The sequence below is a fragment of the Danio rerio genome, chromosome 19 (genome assembly GCF_049306965.1).
Source record: "Danio rerio strain Tuebingen ecotype United States chromosome 19, GRCz12tu, whole genome shotgun sequence".
NCBI classification, from domain to species: domain Eukaryota; kingdom Metazoa; phylum Chordata; class Actinopteri; order Cypriniformes; family Danionidae; genus Danio; species Danio rerio.
The window spans coordinates 45,147,615-45,161,925 of NC_133194.1; the positions used below are offsets into that span (position 1 = coordinate 45,147,615).

At 32.1% G+C, this 14,311-nt stretch overlaps 1 long non-coding RNA gene across 1 annotated transcript; it reads right to left on the minus strand.

Annotated features, from left to right (window-relative positions):
- Positions 1 to 3,605: 3,605 nt before the first annotated feature.
- LOC141379184 (uncharacterized) lies at positions 3,606 to 6,707 on the minus strand. The gene is made up of 3 exons (XR_012395263.1): positions 6,658 to 6,707; positions 6,530 to 6,585; positions 3,606 to 4,583 (listed from the first exon to the last, which is right to left on the minus strand). It is a non-coding gene; the product is annotated as an uncharacterized lncRNA (long non-coding RNA).
- Between the last annotated feature and the right edge of the window lie 7,604 nt (positions 6,708 to 14,311).

Sequence of the window (14,311 nt, forward strand, 5' to 3'; positions counted from 1 at the left end):
AGTCGAACTGCTAGTTTACCACATTAAGAGTTACTATTAATAAGTATCTTTCTGGTTTAAAGCTACTCAAAGTGTAATTGTTTTTAATTATCAGTTCAGTGATAAATTTAATAATTCATTTAGAGCCTTCTTATTGAATAAAGATACATTTTATACAGTGAAATGTGTTTTTTATATATATTTAATAAATGTGAAAAATAAATTATATTCTATTACATCTTTGCTCATTAGTACTGTATTTGAGTTATTTTACTCTAACTTGTATTTATTTATTTTAAGCTACTTTACTGTGTTTTTATTCAAATTTATTTTTTTTTTTAATATCATTCTTTCATTTTTTTTTCGGCTTGGTACCTTTATTAATCTGGGGTCGCCACAGAGGAATGAACCACCAACTTATCGATCGTATGTTTTACGCTGTGGATGCCCTTGCAGCAACAACCCATCACTGGGAAACATCCATATACACTCATTCACACTCACTACGGACAATTTAGTATACCCAATTCACCATGTTATACCATATACATTGTACATGTTACCCTACACATGTCTTTGGACTTGTGGGGGAAACTGGAGCACCAGGAGGAAACCCACATGAACACGGGCAGAACATGCAAACTCCTTTATACAGAAATGCCAACTGACCCAGGCGAGGCTCGAACCAGCGACTTTCTTGCTGTAAGGCAATCTTGCTACCCACTGCGTCACCATGACGCCTTATTTAAATTTATTCTCATTTATTTTAAACTTAATTTTATTTATTTATTTAACGCTACTTTACCTTTTTTTAACCAAATCAAGTTTTTAATTTAAATTAATTTAATTAGTTTATTTATTTTAAAGTACTTTAAAAATATAATACATATTTATTTTAATTTATTTAATTTAATAAAATACAAATTGATTAATACAAATAAAAACAAATTGGATAATTTATGATTGAATTATTATTATTATTATCATTATTATTTTAGAATATTGTAATCCAATTATTATTTTTATGTAAAAATGTGTTTATCTATTTTTATCATGTTGAAGCATGCCCTTCCAGCTGCAACCCAGTACTAGGAAACATCCATACACTCTCACATTCACTTATACACTGCAGCCAATTTAATTTATTCAGTTTTCATATAGCACATGTGTTTGGGCTGTAAGGGAAATCTGAGCACCCCGAGGAAACCCACGCCAACGGGGAGAACATGCAAACTCCAAACAGTAATGCGAACTGACCCAACCGAGGCTTGAACCAGCGACCTTCTTGCTGTGAGGCGACAGTGCTAACCACTGCGCCACTGCAGCCTATGTTTATCATGTTAGAATTTGTTTATTTTAAATATTAGTTTATTTTATTGATGAAAATGTTTATAAATTTTTCCCCATTTGCTTTAACAAACGTATGACTTCACCAAACGTTTTCCCTTGTATTTCAATCTTTCTTTTATTTCAACATGTCTGTAATGCTTTATCCTTATTTAACGTCCATGCATTGTAATCTATTTTTTCATTTTTGTCAATGAAATTGTTGATTAGTTGTTTTGCATGTACTTTTACATTTCTTTCTTCCAATCTTGCAGATTAAATGTATCTAATACTTCAAAACATTTAAATTTGATCTGCATCCCAGAATAGTACTATATACACTGCAAAAAATTCTTTTTTTACTTAGATTTTTTGTCTTGTTTCTAGTCCAAATGTCTAAAAATTCCTAAATCAAGAAGAGTTTTCTAGACAAGCAAAACATATTGTCTTGTTTTGAGAAATCATATGCCAATATTAAGTGAGTTTTTCCTTAAAACAAGCAAAATAATCTGCCAATGGGGTAAGCAAAATAATCTTACGTCAAAAGAAAAAACAAGACTATTTTGCTTATCCTATTGGCAGATTATTTTGCTTGATATTTAGATGAAAAATCTAAGCAAGAAAAGCATTTTTTGCAGTGTAGAGGCAAATTGTGACACTGATTTGTAATGCTAAACATCATTACGACAATATCTGAAAGAACTCATTCACTAGATTCAGTCTGCCGTGCCAACATTACAAACAAGAGCGAGTGACCCATTTAGGATCAGCCGTTTCAATAAAATAAATCAGACTTTCAAGTGAAATGCATGACAGCGAACGCATGGAAAGAGTTTGATTAGCATTGAAGTTGTATATAAACAGCAATACTGCATTTGTCTGCGCTGTGCCACTAATTACTGGAAAACGGCTCTTGTTGCCAGAAAAGCGACATGCAAAAATTTGAGCTGCTGAAAAATGATCTTTAATTAACTACACAAACATTTTCCAAAAATCAATCACATTTGCCAGTCTTTTTATTCTTCTTTTAAGTGTTCAAAGCAGTCTTTCATACAGATTAGGTTTGTGCTTTTCTTTAGCATTCCTCAAATGTATCCTCCAAGAACAAAACATAGACCAAGTGTCAGGAATTGTACTATACACCCAGTTTGGCCCAAGCTGTATTCATAACCTCTCTAAAACACTCAGAAACACACCCTCACGAGCCTTTACATGTTATTCTGAGGGTGTGAGGACGGTGATGTATTGAGACATATACATAAATAAACCTTTTGTTAACGCAGCGCTTTTGAAGCTGTTTATGTGTGATCAAACTCCTTCTCTTCATATGCTCATCCACAACTGAAGTAAATCTTTCTTTTTGGCTGAAGCACATAAACAGTACCAAGCTGAGGTTGTTTGGCTTGTAACAAAATAGCAGAATGCTTTTCATATATGATTCCATAAGTAGAGCCATGGTTTGCAAGTGCTATAAATGTATTTCATGATATTTTTGTTATTAATATGTTAACCTGGATTACAAAAGGTAAATTTGTGGACATCATTTGAAGCCTGGTACGCTTTTAAAATAAGATAGGACAATATTTGGCTGGGATACAACTATTTGAATGGGTGGCATGGTGGCTCAGTGGTTAGCTCTGTCGCCTTACAGCAAGAAGGTGGCTGGTTTAAGTCCCGGCTGGGCCAGTCGGCAATTCTGTATGAAGTTTGCATGTTCTCCCCGTGTTGGCGTGGGTTTCCTCCAGGTGCTCCTGTTTTCCCCACAGTCCAAACACATGCGCTATAGGTGAACTAAATATACTAAATTGGCCATAGTTCATGAGTGTGAATGTGAGAGTGTATGGGTGTTTCTCAGTATTGGGTTGCAGCTGGAAGGGCATCCCCTGTGTCAAACATGTGCTGGATAAGTTGGCGGGGTTATTCCGCTGTGGCGACCCCTCATGAATAAAGGAACTAAGCTGAAGAAAAATTAATGAAATCTGGACAGTTTTTTTTTCAATTAAAATGGACAAAATCACCTTTAAAGTTGGCCAAATAAAGCTCTTAGCAATGCAAATATCTATAAAAAAAGTGTTTTGATATTTTTATAAATAAACTTTACCTAAATGTCTTCATGTAACATGATCTGTACTTAATAATCTAGTCATTTTTGGCTTAAAAGAAAAATGTATGCAATGTATTTTTGACTTTTCCTGCAACTATACCCATGCAACATAAGACTTGTTTTGTGGTCTAGTTACATATTTTGACATTAGCAATAAGAGCAATACAGGCTTTTACTGTTACCAGTTTTCCCAGTAGCTCGCTGCGTACATCGGCAGACTTGAGGTGCAGAGCAGAGTAGACCGATGAGGTTCGAGGGGACCAAAGGGGTTCGAAGCTGGCAAAGAACGGTTCCAGAAAACAGGTGAAACAAAAAAAATATATACAAAAATGAAAATAATCAAGTAAGAAATAGGGTGGGGGGTAGTTGATCAGTCAGTCGTGGCCTCTGGTGGATTTACATGAGAAGAGCAGGTACGAATGGTAGAGATCTGAAAAAGCATACACAGCGGCCTCTGGTGGATTTGCGATAAACAAAAAACTGCAAAAAATGACCTTCTGTTACATATTTTGTACTCTCCAGAAATGTGTGTAGGGGTACGTATCAATAATGATCCTGGGTTGCAAAAATTACAGTTGAACCTGAACATGATTGAATATCAGAAACAGGATATACAGTTGAAGTCAGAATTATTAGTCAACCTGAATTATTAGCCTCCTGTTTATTTTCTTCCCTAATTTCTGTTTATGGAGAAAAGTTTTTTTAAACACATTTCTAAACAATAACTCATCTCTAATCACTGATTTATTTTATCTTTGCCATGATGACAGCAAATAATATTTGACTAGATATTTTTCAAGACACTTCTATACAGCTTAAAGTGACATTTAAAGGCTTAACCTGGTTAATTAGGTTAACTAGGCAGGTTAGGGGAATTAGGCAAGTTATTGTATAATGATGGTTTGTTCTTTATCACAAAAAAATATATCGCCTAAAGGGGCTTATAATTTTAACCTTAAAATGTGTTGTTTTTTATTATTATTAAAAACTGCCTTTATTCTAGTTTAAATAAAACAACTGTATGCGTGTTAAAGGCTAAGTTGTGTAACGTTTTCACAACCCTCTATAATGTCATTATTATGATGATTATTATATGATGCTTCATTATTAGTGTATTTTTTGGTCAAATTGAGTGGTATTTTCTCTCTTCAGATGATATCAGATTTCACAGCATCTGAAATACACAAATTAGTTAATGTAAAAAATGCAGTGTTCTACACAATTGTGTCTCAACACATATCAGTTAACTTAATTGTTTTATAAATATATGTAGTTATATATATATATATATATATATATATATATATATATATATATATATATATATATATATATATGTAAACATAAAACAAATAAGTTGTCCCAAAAAATCTCAGATTTGTGTTGCTTCACCTTATTTTTAAAAAATAGTTTGAACAATAAGCAAAAATTTTTTTGAGGGTACTATGTGTCTCTTCCATTTATTTTAAAGTAAAAAATGTTTTTAAATGTTAACATTTTTGTTACGTATCAGTGCTATACAGCCTAAAGGGACATTTAAAGGCTTAACCTGGTTAATTAGGTTAACTAGGCAGGTTAGGGTAATTAGGCAAGTTATTGTATAATGATGGTTTGTTCTTTATCACAAAAAAATATATCGCCTAAAGGGGCTTATAATTTTAAATGTTTTTTAAATGTTAACATTTTTAAATGTTAACATTTTTGTTACGTATCAGTGCTTCCCACAGATAGACTTTACTTGGGCAGGCTACCCAGGTATATTAACGGCCGCCAAAGTGTATTTAGTGACACTTTTTTTTACTATTATTAACATCCTTTTACACTTTTGCGCCCAATCAGCAATCAATTATGTAGTGGAAAATCTTCTCTCGTTTGCCCATTTTGTTCTGTGCCCACGAGACCTATCAACGATCGTGTAAAGTTTTACATGCTCTTCAGACCCACAGACTGTAAGGCATTTTTGGGACTTAAAAAATTCGTCTAGCCCAGGTTTTTAAATCTCCTAAAATGCCCGGAATTCAACTTTTGTTTTTGCTTTCTAATGCTTGCATATTATTTTATTAAAGACTACTTTCCGCCTGTTTTCACAGCTGACAGCACACGCACAGCTGCGATTAAAAAGTAATTAATAGATTAATTTATCTAAACGACTCAGAAAAACACCACTATATATTCGGAGAGGACGAAATGACATCTAAACTGGCTGCAAAATATATGTACACCATTAGTAATGGTTAATCAATGCATTTGCCTTATTTTTTAAAAACTCTACCTGTTTTAATCTTGCAATTATGATCATTTTTAGAGAAATTTACTGTTTTTATTCCTTTTTCTGTAATTTATTTCTCATTTGCTGTATATTTTATTAATTTGATGATGTTAATATATTACATAGGCTATTTTATATACATATCTTAAAAGCTTTTGCATTTAAGTTTGCTTTGAACTTGAATGAGAGAGAGAAGCCTGTCAGTAGGTGCACCAACACAATCTCACGGCAATCTGTAACTTTTAGATTTAGTGGCTAATTCGTATGAATTCGTACGATAATGCATACAATTTAGTATGATTTGCTCATCCCCCAATGACGGTTGGGTTAGGGGTGGGGTTGGGTGCCACGCCTCCTTTTTAAAATCGTACAATTTCGTACAACTGAACTCGTACAAATTCGTACGAATTAGCCACTAAACTGGCAAAACGTAAAATGCTTACGTTTTCTCGTGAGATCAGCCTGGGTGCACATGGCTCCTGAATAGCATACAAGTATTTATTTTTTATTTCAGTCTTTTTTTAAGTATTTTTATTTTTACTTTAACCCATTGAAAAGTAACAGTGTCACAATAAATACAATTATTATTAAAATTAAATTATGTTTTGTTTGTCGCATATAGGTAGCTGTGATGTGGGTAAACGGTGCGTTTCAATCCGGCTACCACCGCAAGTATATTTCAAACCTGTGGGAAGCGCTGCATATGATGCCCATATGTAACAAAAATGAACAGAAAGTAATACAGGTAACGTTTTGTTTTTTTACTGTAGTATTTTTTTATATGTTTGTTTTTTATATGTTTTCTTATGCATAAACACAAGTACTAATCAGCAATAAAACATCTCTGTTACTTACTCAGTAAAGTAGATGATGCTTCCTCAATTAAAAAAGCTGATGTTCTGTTAAACTAAAAACCAAAAGAGAAGAAACATGATTGCTATGAAACAAGTTACAAAAAAAAATAATAAATATAATATACCTGTTGAGAAAAAGTTGACCTAAGAAAAGCTCCAGAAAAGCTTACAAATCTGTAAAACAAAAAGGTGGTAAATATCCAAACTCACATGAAGAATCATTTGAACATAACAATGATTCTTCAGGTCAATACGGCTCTAAATGAACTGTGCTAAACCTTTTTTAGAGTGTTCAATGATGTATTAACAGCTCTCAGAAATATTACCGACTGGCCCACTTTCCTGCCTGAAAATAACTTAATAATGTCATCATGTTTACCAGTACCATCCAATCCCTTAGTCATTACTCAAGCTTTTATTGCCTCTTACGAAATCTAAGATAGTCAACTAGTAGTTTCAAATAAGTGCCCTTTTTATCACTTATCCCATTCCCGTTTCAGATTTACACAGCGTTTTATTCAAGAAGACAGTGTTTTCCCAGGATTTGTTGTCTGCATCTTGAACCACTGTGTGACTGAAATCCCCCAGGTCCACTCTTGACCCCGCTCGTGTGGGTTTGCGGCTTCACCTGGATCCAATTAAACCTCTCTCACATCCCGCTTGTTATTGCTAATCAACTCCAGAACTTCATATTATTGTGTTTTCTTAGCTTTGTTTGAGCATTGCTGTTCATTTCACTTGATTATATGAGCAACGCAGAAGCATTGATACTGATCTTAAGAATACTGCAATGTTTGCGAAGTGTTATCTGCTTACTTAAAAGGGTAGTTTGAGATGATTTATTTGAGTCTGCCTACACTAATCCAGATACATTTGTAAAATGTGTTTCTGTCTGAAATGCTCACCGTTAATACTAGCATTTTTCAAACTTTGCTCATGCACGTTGAGGCATCTGAAAATACTTGCGTCTCTGTAATACGCAAGACATTTTGACCTTCGGCATTTCTATCAGGCTTTGTTTTTTTTACTTTCCGTCTTTTTGAAATGTTGCATCTTCTTTTTACAAGCAGAAAAGATGATATGTTTAAAATATATATTTAGGGCTACTCATTTAGCATGTTAATTCATTATTTATTCACAGTGAAAGTCAAAGCTCCAAAAAAGTGCATTCATGCATCATATAAGTTGCTTTTTCGTTTTGTTATGGATGTTGTTATTGTTTTTTACCAAGAAAACTATTAATATTTATAACTTAATGAACAATTATGACTCTCTTCCAGCAACTGCCCTGTTCAGATTTATGAGAGAGTTGTATGAATTACAATAGTGATGGAGGGATGTGCTTTTTGACCTTGAAAGATTCTAAATATCTATAATAGGATAAGATATATACGTCATCTTAAATTCGAATAACTAAGCTGCCCATTTATGTATTATTTGTTAGGACCGGACAATAGTTGGTCGAAATACAATCTGGAATCTGAGGGTGAAAAAAAACTGAATATTGAGAACATCATATTTAAAGTTGTTCAAATGAAGCTTTTAGTAATGTATATTACTAATAAATTACTGTTTAATATATATTTATATATATAAGGAAGGAACTTTACAAAATGTCTTCATAGAAGATGATCTTTACTACTCTAGTGATTTTTGACATAAAAGACTATATTGTTGGCTATTCCCAATAATACCCATGCAGCATAAGGGGCCGATCACACCGATTGCGCTTTTTCATTGTGAAACAGTTCAATCTTAGTTTCATCAGACCACAGGACATGTCTCCAAAAATGATTATTTTTCCCAGTGTAGTTTAGTAAATTGTAATCTGGCTTTTTTGTTGATTCTGGCTTGTTGAATTTTCCATGTTGTCACAAAAGGAAGCAGTGTGTTTGAGGTTTTCCATCCGTGTGACACTACCGACATCTAGTGGCTGTTTCCCAAATAGCAACAGAGTGTCGCCTCTTGGTGATTCTATGCTTTTTGGCATGACTAACATACTTAACCACGCTCCTCCAACTGTCTGTTTTGACAACAAACAGAAATGGTGAGGAGGCGGAGTCTGTTAGGTTGTAACAACTGTACTAAAACCCATTGCCAGATCTTTCTTAATGAAATGCCTACTTTACTACATCTAATCAGCTCGCAGTAGAAAAAGCAAGCGATGCCCACTGTTTGCTCAACTAAAATTCTGTTTTTCTAGGAATTACATCATGATATAAAGAAAAAAAAATGGTTGCAGCCTCCGCTTCATGCAGGCTTTAATAATATTGTGATATTCGCGATTTTGTGAAGTCATAGAGCTCTGGCTAACTCAAAACAGCGACCAGTGGTCTTTCCTTCATTCTAAAGATTCTTTAAAAGTCACTAAAGTCGTCTTGACAAGACAAACACTGCTGTCACCTCAGCAGAAACCCTGCCTCTGCTTTCATTTGATTGAACAATGAAAAAAGAAGCGACTGACTTGGCAAACTTTTTCCGCTCAGAGAAGATTATATAATTTACCCCCTTGCATGGGTTATTTTGATTAAATGCTATTTTTTTCATTCTGGTATTACTATTGTTCCTATTACTAGTACTACTATTAATTTTATAATTATTACTGTGTAAATAAATACCATATAGTATTCAAAAATATTAAAAATGCTTTATTTCCATTACATTTTAGTTCTAGACACTTTTGTTAAAATAAATCAAGAATCACAAACAATAAAGAAACAGAACAAAGTGCAGACGGTTATAAACTGTGCAAGCAGAAAATCCTGTGTTGGTGGAGCAGAATATGGAGCTCTGTGTGCTGTAGAGGCTGTCCAGCAGCTGCAGCAGGCTTCACTCAGTGTCCACAATGTACAATACATTTTAACCAAATCCAAACGCTTCTAAAAGATGGTCTTGCATGGTAAATCGGATATAAAAACATGACACCAAGAGGTAATTTCATAAAAAAATAACAATAATAACAACTAAATTATTGCGTTATAGCTTAAATAAACTTTTTAATGCAAAAACAACATTATGCACACATTAATACAGCTGTTTTGGGTCAGTTAAATCAGCTGACTGTTGAAGTTTAAATATTTAACTCAGCTGGTTGAGTTATTAATAAATATTCTAATAAAGGTACAAAATAACCCAACAAAGCACCAAATATTTAACTCAGCTGGTTGAGTTATTAATAAATATTCTAATAAAGGTTAAAAATAACCCAACAAAGCATCAAATATTTAACTCAGCTGGTTGAGTTATTAATAAATATTCTGATAAAGGTTAAAAATAACCCAACAAAGCATCAAATATTTAACTCAGCTGGTTGAGTTATTAATAAATATTCTGATAAAGGTTAAAAATAACCCAACAAAGCATCAAATATTTAACTCAGCTGGTTGAGTTATTAATAAATATTCTAATAAAGGTTAAAAATAACCCAACAAAGCATCAAATATTTAACTCAGCTGGTTGAGTTATTAATAAATATTCTAATAAAGGTTCAAAATAACCCAACAAAGCATCAAATATTTAACTTAGCTGGTTGAGTAATTAATAAATATTCTAATAAAGGTACAAAATAACCCAACAAAGCACCAAATATTTAACTCAGCTGGTTGAGTTATTAATAAATATTCTAATAAAGGTACAAAATAACCTAACAAAGCACCAAATATTTAACTCAGCTGGTTGAGTTATTAATAAATATTCTAAAGAAGGTTAAAAATAACCCAACAAAGCATCAAATATTTAACTTAGCTGGTTGAGTAATTAATAAATATTCTAATAAAGGTACAAAATAACCCAACAAAGCACCAAATATTTAACTCAGCTGGTTGAGTTATTAATAAATATTCTAATAAAGGTACAAAATAACCCAACAAAGCACCAAATATTTAACTCAGCTGGTTGAGTTATTAATAAATATTCTAAGGAAGGTTAAAAATAACCCAACAAAGCACCAAATATTTAACTCAGCTGGTTGAGTTATTAATAAATATTCTAATGAAGGTTAAAAATAACCCAACAAAGCATCAAATATTTAACTCAGCTGGTTGAGTTATTAATAAATATTCTAATAAAGGTTAAAAATAACCCAACAAAGCATCAAATATTTAACTCAGCTGGTTGAGTTATTAATAAATATTCTAATAAAGGTTAAAAATAACCCAACAAAGCACCAAATATTTAACTCAGCTGGTTGAGTTATTAATAAATATTCTAATAAAGGTACAAAATAACCCATCAAAGCACCAAATATTTAACTCAGCTGGTTGAGTTATTAATAAATATTCTAAAGAAGGTTAAAAATAACCCAACAAAGCACCAAATATGTTTAACTCAACCATTGGGTTAATAAATAGCTCAACGTTTTTTAGAGTGCAGGGTGAATAACTGAAGACATTTTGGGTGAACTGTCCCTTCAAATTCATTAGCCAGCATTTAGCATGTGTAATGTGATCTCCATTTAATGGTTCTAGATAGTCCTCACACTTACGGTCTAAATCGTCCATTTCACGCGTTTGCCTTTTGTGCTTGCTGGTGTGTTTCTCTCAATCACTCCAGCATTAAACACTTGATGGAGATTCCCAAGGCAGTCTGATAGCCGTTGAGCCATTGTGCACTTTGCATGAGAATACACTAGTGTGTGTCTCCTATTATTCCTGGCCAAAGGTGAAGTCCTGTCTCCTCCATCTGTCTTCCCCTCAGCAGGCCACCATGCAGCCGGAGGACAAAAGATTGCAGGAAACATTGAGGAGACGTAACAATGGCCCTAAATCAAGGTCAAGCTGCAGGGTTCGAGCTAAATGAATATTAGCAGTTAACCTGACTCAACACATCCTCAGTCTAATACTGATTTCTTAAAGTATGCTTCAAAGTGCATAGTTCCTTACTTGAAGCTTTCGTCTTGTTTCTAATCCAAATATCCAAACATTCTTATATCAAGAAGCAGTTAGGCATGTAAAATAGGTTTCTTTTTAGAAATAAAAAGCCAAAATAAAGTCAGGTGTTATTTAAAATACTTGAAATGTTTGCCAAAAGCACTGTTCAAACATATCTGTTGATTAACAATTTCCGTATTTTGTGATTCACAAGTGTTTTCTGATTATGGGTTGTGAATTGCATTATGGGACGTTGATCTCTGCTCTGCCGACTTCAACTCTACAGGTTAACTAGGTGACTTTTATTGATATTTTAGTAGTTTGAAATAATATAATGTATAGCAAATAAAGAGAAATAAGTCTGTAAAATACTTGTCTGTAAAATTTTGTAGCGTAATACACATCACCAACACAGACAGTATATCACTTTAAACTATTGAAGATGTTCATAAAAGTTGTTGGAAGAAAGATCAAGGTCCATAATGCAATTCAAAAGCAAATAAATGGGGAAAAATAAAAACATGAATCAAAAAATACAGAAAATTACTAATTTGTGGATATTTTACAGTGTGGGAAAAGTAAAATAATCTGAATTAAAACCAAAAACAGGATTATTTAGCTTACACACTGACAGATAATTTAGCTTTTTGCAAAGAAAACTTATCAAATCTTTCACTTACTATTTCTGAAAGCAAAGCAGCATTTTAGGTTTAAGGTATAAGGGATGATTCATTTAATTAATGTAATTAAATGCAGGTATTTAATCCACAATTACAATGTAAATACATGTATTTAAACAATAAGTACATTGTAATAAATTAAAAATTTCAGTGTAAGTACATATTAGTTAACGTCACAATGTAAAGTGAGACCAATGCTACTATATTGTTTTAATGTTTAGATATTTGGACTTTGACACATGAGAAAAAAACTGTGCAGTAGTGGCCAGAGTAGTTATTTATTCACATTTGTATTCTGCTTCCACTGTCTGATTTCACTGAGTAATGTTCATGAAACATGCAGATGGTTACTCGCAACAAATATTGGAAATATTAAGTGTTTTATATTTAATATCTTTTCATTTTAATATTTGGTGATTTGCAGCAGTTACAGCAGCACATCTTTTAGCAATCTCCATGTATTACCCGAGATCTTCAGCACTAATGCAATGTTGGGTGTAATTAATTACAAAGTAAAATTATTAAATTAAAATTACATTACAGTAAACCAATGACTTGTCTGCTGAAAATTGTAATTTGTTAGTAAGTAAAATATGAATATATATTATTACATCATACATAGACATACACATATGTTAAATACATTATACATTATATACATTATATGTTTATTATGTAATATATTTATGTTAATTTTTATGTGATTTAATTACAGTTATTTATTATACACTTGCCCTAAATACTGTTATTAATTTCAATAGTTCTATAAAAATCAGCTGAGTGAAGAAGAGTCTTGTTTTTATTATACTGATATATTTTGCAGAATAACTTTTTCAATTAAAGAAGTTTACATTTATCAAAATGATTGCACATGCATGCTTAAAAATCAAATGGGTGAAAAATCTGATTATGATATATAGTTTATTATAGTGAAAATTAAGAAGGGGTAATATTTTGCTTAGTTTGACTTTTTAAGCTAAACCAGATTGCATTTGTCCACAATTGCACATACTTGAGAAACAATTAAGACATTAATAGTATTATATGTGAAATATGGCATTATTGCTTTGAAGTATTTGATGTGTTGTTAAAAATTATGTTTAAATTTGATTAAAGAATTTTGTTTTATATTGAAATACTTAAATAATGCAATGCTTAAAAGCTAAAGGCCATGTTTATTCATATTTATTGATAAGTATTATTGAGTAAAGTAATCTTGACTAATTAAATAACTTTTCAGATGTAGTATTATCTAAATGCAATATTGATGTAATTTGGTAATTAATTACTTTCTTAAAGTAACTTTTTGTTGTGATGTTATCTTGCTTTCTGTAGCTGAAGTTAAAGAGTGTGAATTTGGTTGTTTAAGACGTCTATTTTGTTTGTTTATTTATTTATTTGGAGCAAAATGACCTAAATTTCATGATGGCTAAATATGGTTAATAAAGCATAATTATAACTTTAGTTGGGCTATTTCATTCGCTGTATAGTTATTATAATTAAAAATTCAACTGAAAGCTTATAAATATGTGTTATTAATTTAGTCACTATTTTATCTACCTTATAAAGCCATTTTAGCCAGGCCGTTCTCAAAAGCTCTAGTGCTCCATCTAGTGGCGGCTTCCTGTAAGACCAGACTGTAAACAAGCAGTTCTGACCAGTCCTAACTGGTTTAAACCGTGTCCGTGCACTGTCTGCCATCTAGAGGACTTTTATGGCATTGCTGTTCAGCCTTTATTTAAATGTTAATTTTGTGACACTGTAAAACAATAATTAATATTTTTACATTACTGTGAGGAATAGATTTAGGGTTGGGGTGGGGGTATACGTTAATAAAATACATTTTAATGGGTGATTTATTAAATAATTTGAATAATACTCTGTGTTATTGCTGTTTTTACATTACTGTGATGGTTGGGTTTACGGTAAGGGTTGGGGTAGACGTTAATTAAAGACAATTTAATGGATACTTGAAGAACTAATATGAATATTACTCTATATTTACTGTTTTTTAATTATTGCGAGGATTATGGTGTGTGTAGATGTATATGAAATACAATTAATGGGTAATTTTATGAATAATACCCTGTATAATTACTGTTCTCACATTATTATGAGAATTATGGTATGGGTAGACATTATTAAAAATAATTAATGTGTATGTTAGTAAAAAATATGAATAATACTTAATGAAATTACTGTTTTTACACTACCGTGATCGTTGGGATTAT